The 13,292-nt window shown below is 44.1% G+C and overlaps 1 long non-coding RNA gene across 1 annotated transcript in view; it reads right to left on the bottom strand.

Annotated features, from left to right (window-relative positions):
* Positions 1–2,545: 2,545 nt before the first annotated feature.
* The window catches only part of LOC108293319, an 11,412-nt gene continuing 665 nt past the window's right edge, over positions 2,546–13,292 (bottom strand). Inside the window, exons 2-3 of the long non-coding RNA XR_001820637.1 lie at positions 7,810–7,814; positions 2,546–3,553 (exon numbers count right to left, since the gene is read on the bottom strand). This is a non-coding gene — a long non-coding RNA (uncharacterized LOC108293319). The remainder of the gene's footprint in view (positions 3,554–7,809; positions 7,815–13,292) is intronic.

The raw sequence follows: 13,292 nt of genomic DNA, 5'->3' as shown, positions 1-13,292 counted from the left end.
AGCAGTTTAAAAATTGCACTCATAACTGTGTATCGGCAAAATAAAAGATTATTCTGGATTTTTACTCAGATTGGGCAGACTGCTAGCGTCTCCTCCACCAGGATGGTCCGAGAGCCAAGCTTGGAAAATCAAAAGTGATTGGATCAGCCAGTGCAGGATAGTTTATCACCATGAATGTCTAATCAAGCTTGGATATCCTCACAAGCTGGAGGGGATACATTTTCTTCTGTTGAAATTAATCAGGGCCGAGGAAGAGAAAAATAAACCATCTCTGACTTTTTGAAGCAAGTGCAACAAATAGATCAGAGAGAGGCTCCAGGCTGCATGTGGGGATTTGGAAGTAAAGCAGGTAAGCCCCGCCCTCCTGAAATTGGACCCTTGTACTGTTGATGAGGATAAGAGGTTTCCCAGCTGTTTAAAAAAAACAGTGTATAGGCCGGGTGTGGTGGCTCATGCCTGTAATACCAGCACTTTGGGAGGCTGAGGCCGGCAGATGACCTGAGATCAGGAGTTCAAGACCAGCCTGGTTCACATGGTGAAACCCCATCTCTACTAAAAATACAAAAATTAGCTGGCCATGGTGGTGTGCACCTGTAATTCCAGCTACTCGGGAGGCTGAGGCAGGAGAATCACTTGAACTCAGGAGGCAGAGGTTGCAGTGAACTGAGGTCATGCCAATTCACTCCAACCTGGGAGACAAGAGTGAAACTCAGTCTCAAAAAAAAAAAAAAGCCAAAAAACAAACAAACAAACCACAGTGTATCAGTAAAAATATTTGAGGTATACTAATACTAAGGCCAATGGAGAGGACTGCTATCAAAAAGATAGTTCCACACAGTTCCCAAGAGGAAGGTGTGCACCACACCACGGGGGCCCCACAGGGAAGCAGGAGGCAGAGTGAGACAAGGACTGTTGACAAGAGCCTGTGTGTGTGTGTGTGTGTGTGTGTGTGTGTGTGGTTTCCATGGGAAAGAACAGGAAGGCAAAGTAAATAGGCTCGGGACTGGCCAGTTTGCTGATTTCAGCAGGCCCTGGAGTATAGGGGCTGTCCCTAGTTGTCTGGTACCTGCCCTTGGTTGAATAGGGAAGGTGGATAGTGAGAGACCAGTAAAGAAGGTAGTTAAACCGGCTAGTCATGTGCAGAAAGTGAAAACTGGACCCCTTCCTTACACCTTGTACAAAAATTGACTCCAGATAGATTAAAGATTTAAACATAAGACCTAACACCATAAAAACCCTAGAAGAAAACCTAGACAATCGCATTCGGGACATAGGCATAGGCAAGGACTTCATAAATAAAACACCAAAAGCAGTGGCAACAAAAGCCAAAATAGACAAATGGGATCTAATTAAACTTAAGAGCTTCTGCACAGCAAAAGAAACTATCATCAGAGTGAACCAGTAAACAACAGAATGGGAAAAAATTTTTGCAGTCTAACCAACTGACAAAGGACTAACATCCAGAATCTACAAAGAACTAAAACAAATTTACAAGATAAACACAAAGAACCCCATCAAAAAGTGGGTGAAAAATATAAACAGACACTTTTCAAAAGAAGACCTTTATGCAGTCAACAAACATATGAAAAAATGCTCATCACCCCTGGTCATTAGAGAAATGCAAATCAAAACCATATTGAGATACCATCTCACGCCAGTTCAAATGGTGATCAATAAAAAATCAGGAGACAACAGATGCTGGAGAGGATGTGGAGAAATAGGGATGCTTTTACACTGTTGGTGGGAGTGTAAATTAGCTCAACCGTTGTGGAAGACAGTGTGGCAATTCCTCAAGGTTCTAGAACTAGAAATGCCATTTGACCCAGCAATCCCGTTACTGGGTATATATCCAAAGGATTATAAATCATTCTATTATAAAGACACATGCACACATATGTTCACTGTGGCACTGTTTACAATAGCAAAGACTTGGAACCAACCCAAATGCCCATCAATGATAGACTGGATAAAGAAAATGTGGCACATATACACCGTGGAATACTATGCAGACATAAAAAGGATGAGTTCATGTCCTTTGTAGGGACATGGATGAATCTGGAAGCCATCATTCTCAGCAAACTGACACAAGAACAGAAAACCAAATACCACATGTTCTCATTCATAGGTGGGTGTTGAACAATGAGAACACATGGACACAGGGAGGGGTCTGTTGGGGGGTCGGGGGCTAGGGGAGGGATAGCAGTGGGTGGGGAGATTGTGGAGGGATAACATTAGGAGAAATACCTAATGTAGGTGACAGGGGGATGGAGGCAGCAAACCACCATGGCATGCCTACATAACAATCCTGCAAGATGTGCACATGTACCCCAGAACTTAAAATATAATAATAATTTTTTTAAAAGGAGGTAGTTGGGGTGTGGGCTCTGGATTGGTTGGTTTGTATTTGAAAAGTGCACCCCTGGGAGAAGGAGGACTCCTGAGGAATGGGGGCTGGCAGAGAGGAGGCGACAAGGGAGGCCTGAGGCTGGAGCAAAGCATATTGTTAGGTTTTCCAGATCAAGGAGTGTCTGATATATGCATGTAGGACAGGTGTTAAAACATCGACTTTATAGATGCCAGAAGCTTGGTCAATACATTTGACCCTGTGATATTTTAACATCAAACTAAGGCACCTTTGCAGTGATGATAGATGAGACTTAGAAAGAAGGCCATCATTTGCCCTAAATAGTATAGGAAACTTTTTATGAGAGTTGAAAGGAGGAACACAAGTCGAAGTGTAAGGGGTCTTGTAAGCCAGCCTGTATCTAAGTTTCCCGTTCATACGGCATTAGCAGGGGAATCTCCGAAATTTCCAGGGTCTCTACCCATATCTTGGTGGATTGCAAAGTATGTTAAACGTATGAGATATGTATATATCTCAAAAAATTTGAGAGAGTATCTTGGTGTATTTCTCAGGTCATGGCGGCAAGTCCTGCAGTTATGTTGTTGGAGGGTATGATCTGGTAAGCTGGCAAAGTACATGTAAAGATGGGTGGTATTTGTGTGTAACCAAGGGGATGGGGTGGTGATGGCAGTCACAGCTGGGGACAGGGCAGGAGGTCCTGGTGGAAAGCTGGAGGGTGGAGTGGAAGTTACTAGGGAGTGTGTGACCCTCTCCCCAGGGTGCAAAGGATTCACTCACCTACTGTAGCTGCCTCTTGGAGGAAGCAATACTCTTCATTAATTTTAGAATGGCATTGAGAGTAGTAACTTCGACTAGGTTTTCCTTTAGGCATGGAGGGGAGGGTGCATGTTTTGGCAGAGAGCAAGGAACATACCAGGATCATGGGCCAAGCAGAGAGTAAATTCAGGAAACACAATAGAATTCCTAATTCAAAGGGAGAAAAGCAATAACTGTCCCATGTCCATTTTGTCAACACCTTGGGAGAGGCATTCCATGGGTGTCACTGGGGTGGAGGCTTTAGTGCCCAGGTGATGTATCTTTAAGAGCGATGTCTTGGGCTAGAGTGATGTTATTTAAGGTGATGTCATCTTCAGCTGCAATCTTCTGAGCAATGCCATCTGGGATGTGGGTCTGGGGTATCCTGTGCAACTGCAGAAAGGTGGATGTGATTAAGATCTTGTCTGCAAAGATAGTGTGCAATGGCAAAGCTGTGGAGGTTCCCATGGGTAGCCTAGAGGAGGTAAATTGTGACCTGTTAGAGGTGAAGGCAAACTGTGCTGAAAGGTTGTTGAAAGAGGCAATGAACAGAACACTGTGGCCAAATCTGTAATAATAAAATACCAGTCATTGACTGGGTGTGGCAATTACTTCAATAATACTGAATATTGCATATGGGGCCCTTAATGCATGGATCCACAGCATCAAGGTTGCAGCAATCCACCATCAGGACCCATTTATTTTTTCCTGCTTCCCAAAATTTTGATAAACTTGGACTGTCAAATGGAGAAGCAATAAGGATAATCCTTTTATTAATTAGGTTTTATATAATCAGGTTTTTATTGATACGTAATAGTGTGTACATATGTTGGGGGTAATGTGATATTTTGATACATTCATATGGTGTGTAATAATCAAATCAGGGTAATTAGGATATCACCACCTTAAACATCTATCTTTTCTTTATGCAGAAAACATTCAAATTATTGTCAAAGTTGAAGTATGTTTTGAATTATACAATAGATTATTGTTTACTACAGTCACTCAGCTCATTTATGGAACCCTAAATCTTATTTCTTCTTTCTTTTTTCTTTTTAGAGATGAGGTCTCACTATGTTGCCCAGGCTGGTCTTGAACTCCTGAGCTCAAGCAATCTTCCCACCTTAGCCTCCCAAAATGCTGAGATTATAGGCATAAGCCACTATGTCCAGCATTCCTTCTTTAAAAGAAATTTATGCATGTATGTATGTATTTATCTGCTGGAGGCAGTGCCTCACTCTGTCACACAGGCTGAAGTACGTTGGCGTGATCATAGCTCACCTCAGCCTCAACCTCTTGAGCTCAAGTGATCCTCCCATCTCAGCCTACCAAGTAGCTGGGACTACAGGCGTGTGCCATCATGCTCAGCAAATTTTTTTGTATTTTTTGTAGAGATGAGGTCTTGGTATGTTGCCCAGACTCCTTAAAGCTACATTCCTTCTGAAATTGATTTTTGTGAGTAGTTTAGGATAGATTTCAAGATTTTCTTTTTATGTATGGCTACCTGATTGATCTATCAGCATTCATTTCTTAAATATATTATTAATCACTAATCTACAGTATTTCGTTTGTCACAGATATGCGTTCACATATATATGAGTCTGTTTTTAGGCTCTGTCCTTTTCCATGTGTCTATTTTCTATTCTTGTTTCAACATTACTGCCTTAATTCCTGTAGCTTATATTAAGTCTTTATATCTCTAAGTTAATTTCTTTTATTTAGTTATTTTTCCTTAAGAATATCTTGGCTTTTCTTGGTCCTTTGCACCTCATATAAATTTTAGATCAGATTTTCAATTTTCCTGTCTAAAACCCTGTGGGGAGTTTGACTTATTTGGTGTTAATTTTTAGTTGGATGTCAGACTGCTCCCTTTTTCTGTTTCTGACTTTTATTATTATAATTATGATGTTTCGTAGAGGATGATAGCAGGATTACCAAATATCAGAAAGCAGGGACAGTATTATATATATACATATATATATATATAATGTTAAACATATCCTCAAGAAGAAAGCCCTTTTAGTTAGTTTATAACTGGTTTTCACAATAGATTTCTTGGAATAGCCATGCAGTCAAGATTGGTGGAACAATCTAGTATTTTATGGGAAGCTCCATATCCTGGGAGGAGTGGGGGGAATAGGTGGAGCTCTTAATTGTTTCTGCAGAAACAAACTATGTGAGGGTTCACAAAACTCTCAGGGATCTGTAGACATATTCTCAACGAGTCCAGATTTCTCCATGTTGGTCAGGCTGGTCTTGAACTCCTGATCTCAGGTGATCTGCCTGCCTCGGCCTCGCAAAGTGCTGGGATTACAGGTGTAAGCCACTGCACCCAGCCCGATAATTGATACTATTACTTTAAAACAGAACTACCATTCAACCCAGCAATCCCATTACTCAAAGGGAAATAAACCATTTTGCCAAAAAGACACATACACCTGCATGTTCATCGTAGCACTATTCACAGTAGCAAAGACATGGAATCAACCTAGGTGCCCATCAGTGGTGGACTGGATAAAGAAAATGTAGTACATATATACAATGGAATACTACACAGCCATAAAAAAGAAGGAAATCATCTTTGCAACACCATGCATGCTGCTGCCGGCCATTATCCTAAGTGAGTTAATGCAGGAACAGAAAACCAAATACCACGTATTCTTACTTCAAGTGGAAGCTAAACATTGGGTACTCATGGACATAAAGACAGGAACAGTGGACACTGCGGACTCCTAGATGGGAGAAAGAGGGAAGGGGCAAGGGTTTAAAAACTACCTATTGGGTACTGTGCCTGCTACCTGGGTGATGGGCTCAGAGGTACGCCAAACCTCAGCCTCATGCAATATACCCTTGTAACAAATCTGCACATGTACCCCCTGAATCTAAAATAAAAGTTGAAAATAAATAAAATGAGACTAATATTGTTCAGGCACTGGCTGGGGTTTGACTTTTGGGCTCAGTATCCTTTGGGTTTGGGGAATGATGTGGGCATCATCAGTTGGTCCTGACATGAGCAGCAATGCTCTGGAAGCAAGGTCTTCCCCCAGGAATCTAGGCCATTGATGGTTCTAGGCAGTGAGCAAGGAGATGTCAAGTTATATTTGCCATGCTTTCCAGAAATCTGCTACTGAGCTCCACTCCTGCAGCGTGCCGCCTCTGGTGCTGAGAGTAACCGCCAGGAGGAGAGCCCCATTCAGGGTCTGTACTTTGTGGATTTTAATGGGACTCTTGTATGTTGGTTTTGTTTTTTATTTTTTGAGACAGGGTCTTGCTGTGTCACCCAGGCTGGAGTATGGTGATCATATAGCTCACTGCAACCTCAAACTCCTGGGCTCAAGGGATCCTTCTGCCCCAGCCTCCCAAGTAGCTGGGACTGCAGGTGCACATCACTATGCCTAGCTAATTTTTTTTCAAGATTTTTTTGTTATTATTATACTTTAAGTTCTGGGATACATGTGCAGAACATGCAGGTTTGTTACATAGGTATACACGTGCCATGGTGGTTTGCTGCATCCATCCCCCATCATCTGCATTAGGTATTTCTCCTAATGTTAGTTCTCCCCAATACCCCCACCCTCTGCTATTCCTCCCCTAACTGCCCCCACCCAACTCCCCTGACAGGCCCTGGTATGTGATGTTCCCCTCCCTGTGTCCATGTGTTCTCATTGTTCAACACTCACTTATGAGTAGAACATGTGGTGTTTGGTTTTCTGTTCTTGTGTCAGTTTGCTGAGAATGATGGTTTCCAACTTCATCCATGCCCCTGCAAAGGACATGAACGCATCCTTTTTTTATGGTTGCATAGTATTCCATGGTGTATATGTGCCACATTTTCTTTATCCAGTCTATGTTTGATGGTCATTTGGATTGGTTCCAAGTCTTTGCTATTGTGAACAGTGCTGCAATAAACATACGTGTGCATGTGTCTTTATAGTTGAATGTTTTATAATCCTTTGGGTTTGCTGGGTCAAATGGAATTTCTAGTTTCAGATCCTTGAGGAATCGCCACACTGTCTTCCACAATGGTTGAACTAATTTACACTCCCACAAACAGTGTAAAAGTGTTCCTATTTTTCCACATCCTCTCCAGCATCTGTGGTCTCTACATTTTTTAATGATTGTCATTCTAACTGGCTTGAGATGGTATGTCAATGTGGTTTTGATGTGCATTTCTCTAATGACCAGTGATGATGAGCTTTTTTTCATATGTTTGCTGGCTGGATAAATGTCTTCTTTTGGGAAATGTCTGTTCATAACTTTCACCCACTTTTTGATGGTGTTGTTTTTTTCCTTGTAAATTTGTTTAAATTCTTTGTAGATTCTGGTCATTAGCCCTTTGTCAGGTGGGTAGATTGCAAAATTTTTTCCCCATTCTGTTGGTTACTGGTTCACTCTAATGATAGTTTCTTTTGCTGTGCAGAAGCTCTTACATTTAATTAGATCCCATTTGTCTATTTTGGTTTTTGTTGCCATTGCTTTTGGTGTTTTAGTCACGAAGTCCTTGCCTATGCCTATGTCCTAATTTTTAATGTTTTTGTAGAAATGGGGCCTCACTTTGTTTCCAAAGCTGGTCTTGAACTCCTGAGCTTAGGCAATCCTCCTGCGTTGGCCTCCCAAAGTGCTGTGATTACAGGCATGAGCCACTACACCTGGCCTAATGAAACCGTGCTAAATGAACTGCTTTGTGAGCAGTGATGAATCCACTGCAGAAAAAGTAAATCAGAGCTGGAAGTAGGTCAGGGTCTTCATGCCTTTCAGGGGCCAGATGGACACTGGCTGAGGCAGCGATGAGTCTTCTGTGATGGAAACTGGGTTGTAGAGCTGAGATTTCATCACACAGCACTGGTTTATGAGAACTTGCAGTCTATACAGTAAGGAAGATACGAACTGTCAACTGCAAGTTACTTGCTGAGAATTTTGGGTTTTGGGCTTTCTTTTCTTTTTAGTCAGGGAAAATGAAAGTGAGAGAGAAGGAAAAGAAAGAAACCAATTAGTGGCTGGAAGATCATTAATTATCACACATATTAGGCATGATTCTGGCTCACCTCTTGCTTAAAGTTAGATTAAATTGACATTTTCAATGTTCAAATTGTTAATTTAGTGACATAAGGTCATTCCTTCATACTGTAATTGGAAAACTTTGGGGCAGGACTGTAGGACTTTTGACCCTTATTCCACCCCTTGCCCTGCTCTTCATTGTTCTAAAAAAATGGAGAAACCGGTGGATTGAATGAATACTATTTAAGTTTCCTGAAAGCAGGAATATATTTGTTTTGTTCATGATTGCACTTAGAACAGTGCCTGGAATATAGCTGGTTCTCAATAAATATCGATTGAGTAAATGCTATGTTACACATTGCCTTGCTTTGAACTTCTAAGACAAAACAATACTAATAGCTTTTAAATAATGGTGGCTTCTGGTAAGTGTCATACCAGTTTCCCTTGTAATGTTACATATTTATTTTAAAAGCAACAACTCATTTATGTAGATTCAGTAAAATCAAATGAAAATAAATACTATATTGTGGGCCCAATTCTTTGTGTTCTAGTGATATCAGGCAACCTTAAATTTTAACCATAATTTGGATAAAAGACAACATGTGTAAACATTTCATAAACCAGGTGTGGCTGTTCATCCAGATGTTGCAGGCTTTACCCAAACATTTGAAGCAGTTTAAAAAAAATACAAGCCAAAGAGACAAGGCTTCTCAATACTGGGGCAATGGTGTGCTTCAGAGACCTAGAAAATAGGGGGCTTTGAAGGGCACCCTCCTAGGAAGGAGCCTCTAACTTTTTAGGCATCAGTTTCTGCCTCTGTTGACTCGGAAAGGAGCTCCCAGTGGTGTGACTTGAGCATGTCCCGTGCCCACAGGCCTCCTGAGAAATTGGACTCTGTCTTCTCACTGTCCAGGCCCAAGGAGAAGGTGCTGGGCCAAGGGCAGCTCATTTAGAGGGAGGCCCCATCTTGGGAGAGAAACTGATGCAAGATCTCAGTCCAGCAGGAAGGAGAGTGACTCTGAAGCAATCGGAGGCTTTCTTTGCAGGGATTTGAATTCGAAACGGTAGAGACCAACGGCACTCACTGGTCTGGACAGAAGCAGATGGCAGGCAGAGAAAGCAGTGGTGTAAGTAACAAGTCAGGACAAACCGTGCCCGAGCAGGGGCTGAGGTGGCCAGGGCTCTGTGACAGCAGCCCCCGCTCCCGGAGCAGCACATGCCAGCTTCCGAGGAGACAGCTGGCGTTGCATGTCAGAGCTGCTGTTGAAACTGCCCTGGGCTGTCTGTGAATGACCTTCCTTTCAGGCCCCAACGCCTGCTGAGGCTCCCTCTGTTCTTTCCCTCCTATCTCCTTGGCTAACCTGGAAGAGCCTAATTAACACACGTGTAAATTAAGCTCTCCTCTGGCTCCGTATTCTAGAATTACACCGAGAAAGCTCATTAATTCAGACCACTTCTTCCAAATGTTTAATTATTCAATTTGGACTAAGCTGGAGTTTATTTTGTTCAACAAAATTTTATTATAGATAGCTCAAATTGAAAAGAGAGGGGGCAAAGGAATTACTTAAAATATATAAGGGAACATGCTCTTAATTTAACATGGTCATTTTAAACTATTAAAAATTCATGACACAAGGAACTTCAGTTAGGTAAAATGAATAGAATCGTTAAGCTTTTTGCTTTGTCTCATCTCAGCCAATATTTATTGTCCTTTGTTTGGGCCAGGCTGTGTGCTAAGTTCCAGAACACAACACTGAATCAATTAAATAGGCATGATACTGTAGGTTAATTTAAAAATAAAAATGCAACATAAGAAATATCTTGAAGTATTATTTTATACCACCTCCCCAAACACATCTATATGTATACACATATACAAATATACATACATGCATATGTATGTGGGGGAGGAAAAAAGGAAGGAAGGGATTTTGGGAGGGAAAGGAGGGAGGGAGGGAAGGAGGGAGGGAGGGAGGGAGGGAGGGAGGAAGGAAGGAAGGGACAAAGAGCCTTGCTTTGAAGCAGATGGTGGGGGAGGCGGATGAGTGTGTGAGGGATCTCACTGCTGTGATGCACGCTGAGCCAGAGGTGTGTGCAGGATGTGTCACCGGGCGCTGAAGAGGAGATTCTCAGCCATCCTAGGAGAGAGTCCAGAGAGACGTCCTGGGGTTCTCACTGGGTCTGAGGCTTAAAGGATGGATCTTGGTGACCAGATAGAGAGGAAAGGGCACCCCAGGAAAAGCATCCTCAGGCAACTAAAGAGAGTTCAAAAGGACTGGAGCTCCCGGAATAAGGACAGTGGGAAGCACAGCTGATTCTTGTTATTCGAGGTAATTACGTTCTGTAAACAAACATACCTCAAACCCTGACCTAGCGAATACTGAGCTATTTCTCCCGGAGAAAGTGCAGGTTAGGTTCTATGAGCCTCTGGTCACATTTTCATCAGCTGAAACACCGTCTGTGTTACATAGGTTTGTTTATTAACATCCTAGTAGAATACGCAGGTCTCATCAGCATTGCGAACCTGCCCTTCCACATAACCCTTTCCCTGCATGGCTCTCAGAGGGTGTTTTCACAATTCCTCTGCAGCCCCCTGATCTGCAGACCCTGCCTTGACAGCAGGTTTAACCTTTTTCATGTTGTATCACCATCTGGAACATGCAGGCCAGTCAGCACTAGCTGAGAGGGGCTTAACATTTTTCTAACTGTAAACTTCTTTGGATTTCAGACTCACAACAATGTTGCTACCACACTTGTTTGAAAAAAAATCACTTACTGTCAGTCTTGGCTTTGCTATAAAGGAATATCTAGGCTGGGTAATTTACAAAGAAAAGAGGTTTATTTGGCTCTTGGTTCTGCAGGCTGTACAGGAAGCATGGTGCCAGCATCTGCTTCTGCTGAGGGGTTCAGGCTGCTTCTGCTCACGGCAGAAGGCGCTGGGGAGCCGGTGAATCACATGGCAAGAGAGGAAGCAAGAAAGAGGTGCCAGGCTCTTTTTATCAGTTCTCATGGGAACTCAAAGGAGCAAAAACTCATTCATTACTGCAAGGATGACTCCAAGCCTTTCTTAAGGGACCAGACTCCATGACCCAAACACCACCCACCAGGCCCCACCTCCCACACTGGAGATCACATTTCAACATGAGATTTGGATAGGACAAACATCCAAACTGTATCAGACATCATCTCACAAATCCAGAAATTTAGCTGCTTTTCCTTCTTTCCTGTAGTTTCACCACTTACAATAGAAACACTTTCTCTCTCTCTCTTTTTTTCTCTTGAGATGGAGTCTCACTCTGTCGCCAGGCTGGAGTGCAGTAGTTTGATCTCAGCTCACTGCAACCTCCACCTCCCGGACTCAAGCGATTCTCCTGCCTCAGCCTCCCAAGTAGCTGGAACTACAGGCACATGACACCACACCCAGCTAATTTTTGTATTTTTAGTAGAGACGGGGTCTCACCATGTTGGCCAGGATGCTCTCAATCTCCTGACCTCATGACCCACCCTCCTCGGCCTCCCAAAGTGCTGCGATTACAGGTGTGAGCCACCGCACCTGGCTCAGAAGCACTTTCTAGAGGGGCCCGTTGAAGTGGATTTCCTCTTCCATTGCCTCGAGGTACCTGGCTGTTGATTCATTAACACTGAACTTACTGCCAACAGCACTGCCACTCACGCTGAAGGCGGCTCATCCAGCACAGGTTCTGTCTCCATAGGCACATCGCAGCCTCCCGCATTCAGAGACAGTAAACAGTACTTCAGCACCATGCCTGGGGGCATTTTACACAGCAAAATCACCAACAAAAGCACAAAAATGCAAAGGACGGCTTCGGATAGACAGCAGGAAGGACCACTTGTTTACAGTAGGAGAGCTGGGACAAGAAGGCAGAGGGGTCGCCTTGCTTCGCCTCAGCTGGGAACAGGTGCCTTGGACCACTCAGATTCTCCCCCTTCTCTGTACCTGTGAAGCCACAAGTATTGACTTGGTTTACAAACACATTTTAGTGAAGAGGTGAATTTGCAGGTATGGAATCCACAAATAATGAGATCAGACTGTAAGACTGGAGACCAAGGTAGAGGCTGCTGCCAAGCGAAAGGCTGGCCCTTGTCCCAGAAGCTGTAGACTGCCACCGGAGAGTTTTAAGCAAGGGAGTGGCTTGATCTGTGTTGTAGAAACAGCACCTTCTCTCAACATAAAGTGGCTTGAAGAGAGGAAGATGAAAGGTTAAGAGAAGGATGTATCCAGGGGAGGATGAGGGATGATCGCAGCCAGGGGTAGAGGTGTTCTGAGGAGCTGACCTGAGCGATCTGTCTGTCTCAGGTCCTGGCTATGGGGCGGCATCAGTGGCGAGGGGGCGGCATTAAGGACAGCACCATCGTCCCCCACTGGGCACATCCTGGGGCGTAGGGCGGTGATCAAGGACCCTAGCCTTGGAGTTAGACACTGCTGATTTTAAATCCAGCCTCCACCAATGGCGGGCTGTGTGGCTTAGACATGCTCCTCCCCTTCCCTAAACCTCCGTTGTTTAATCTCTAGTATAAAGATTCCATGTGCCAGGAAGAACACACCGCTGGAGTTATTCTGAGATTGAAATGAGTGCTGGTGCTTTTCACCTAAACAGGGAAATGGGGAAGAAGCAGTATGTGGGGTGGGAGGGAGAAGGAGAGGAGGCTGTCCAGGCGTGGGGAGTTGGACGTGCCTGTGGACGCCCCGCGGACAAATATCCTGAGGCCGCCTGATGTTTCCTGGGGCCGGGGCGGGGAAGCTGGGGTGGAGACACAGACTTGGGCATTACCAGCGGGCAGGAGGCTGCTGCCGCCAGGAAGAGTGGGCAGTGCCAAGATCAGAGGGCCGGGGTGAAGCCTGCACTATTCCCACGTTTCAGAAGAGGCTGGGAAGGAGGTCAGGGAAGAGCACCAGGAGGAGGAGGCGGAAAAGCAGGAGGGTGTGGACAGATGGGAGGTGGGAGGAGGAATCCCAGGAGGGAGTGGCTGGGGTGACTGTTCTGAAAGCAGGGCCTGGAAACCGCAGCAGGTCTGGGCCGCAAGGAACCCGAGAGGTCTTTTAGTCTAATCCTCTTTTAGTCTCCATCCCCATCCGGATGAAGACATCGAGATTCAAAAGTAAAGTCGGTTG

The sequence above is a fragment of the Cebus imitator genome, unplaced genomic scaffold, assembly GCF_001604975.1.
Source record: "Cebus imitator isolate Cc_AM_T3 unplaced genomic scaffold, Cebus_imitator-1.0 Scaffold531, whole genome shotgun sequence".
Taxonomy (NCBI): domain Eukaryota; kingdom Metazoa; phylum Chordata; class Mammalia; order Primates; family Cebidae; genus Cebus; species Cebus imitator.
Note: the sequence above shows the minus strand (reverse complement) of the source record. Positions and strands in the feature narration are given on the sequence as shown.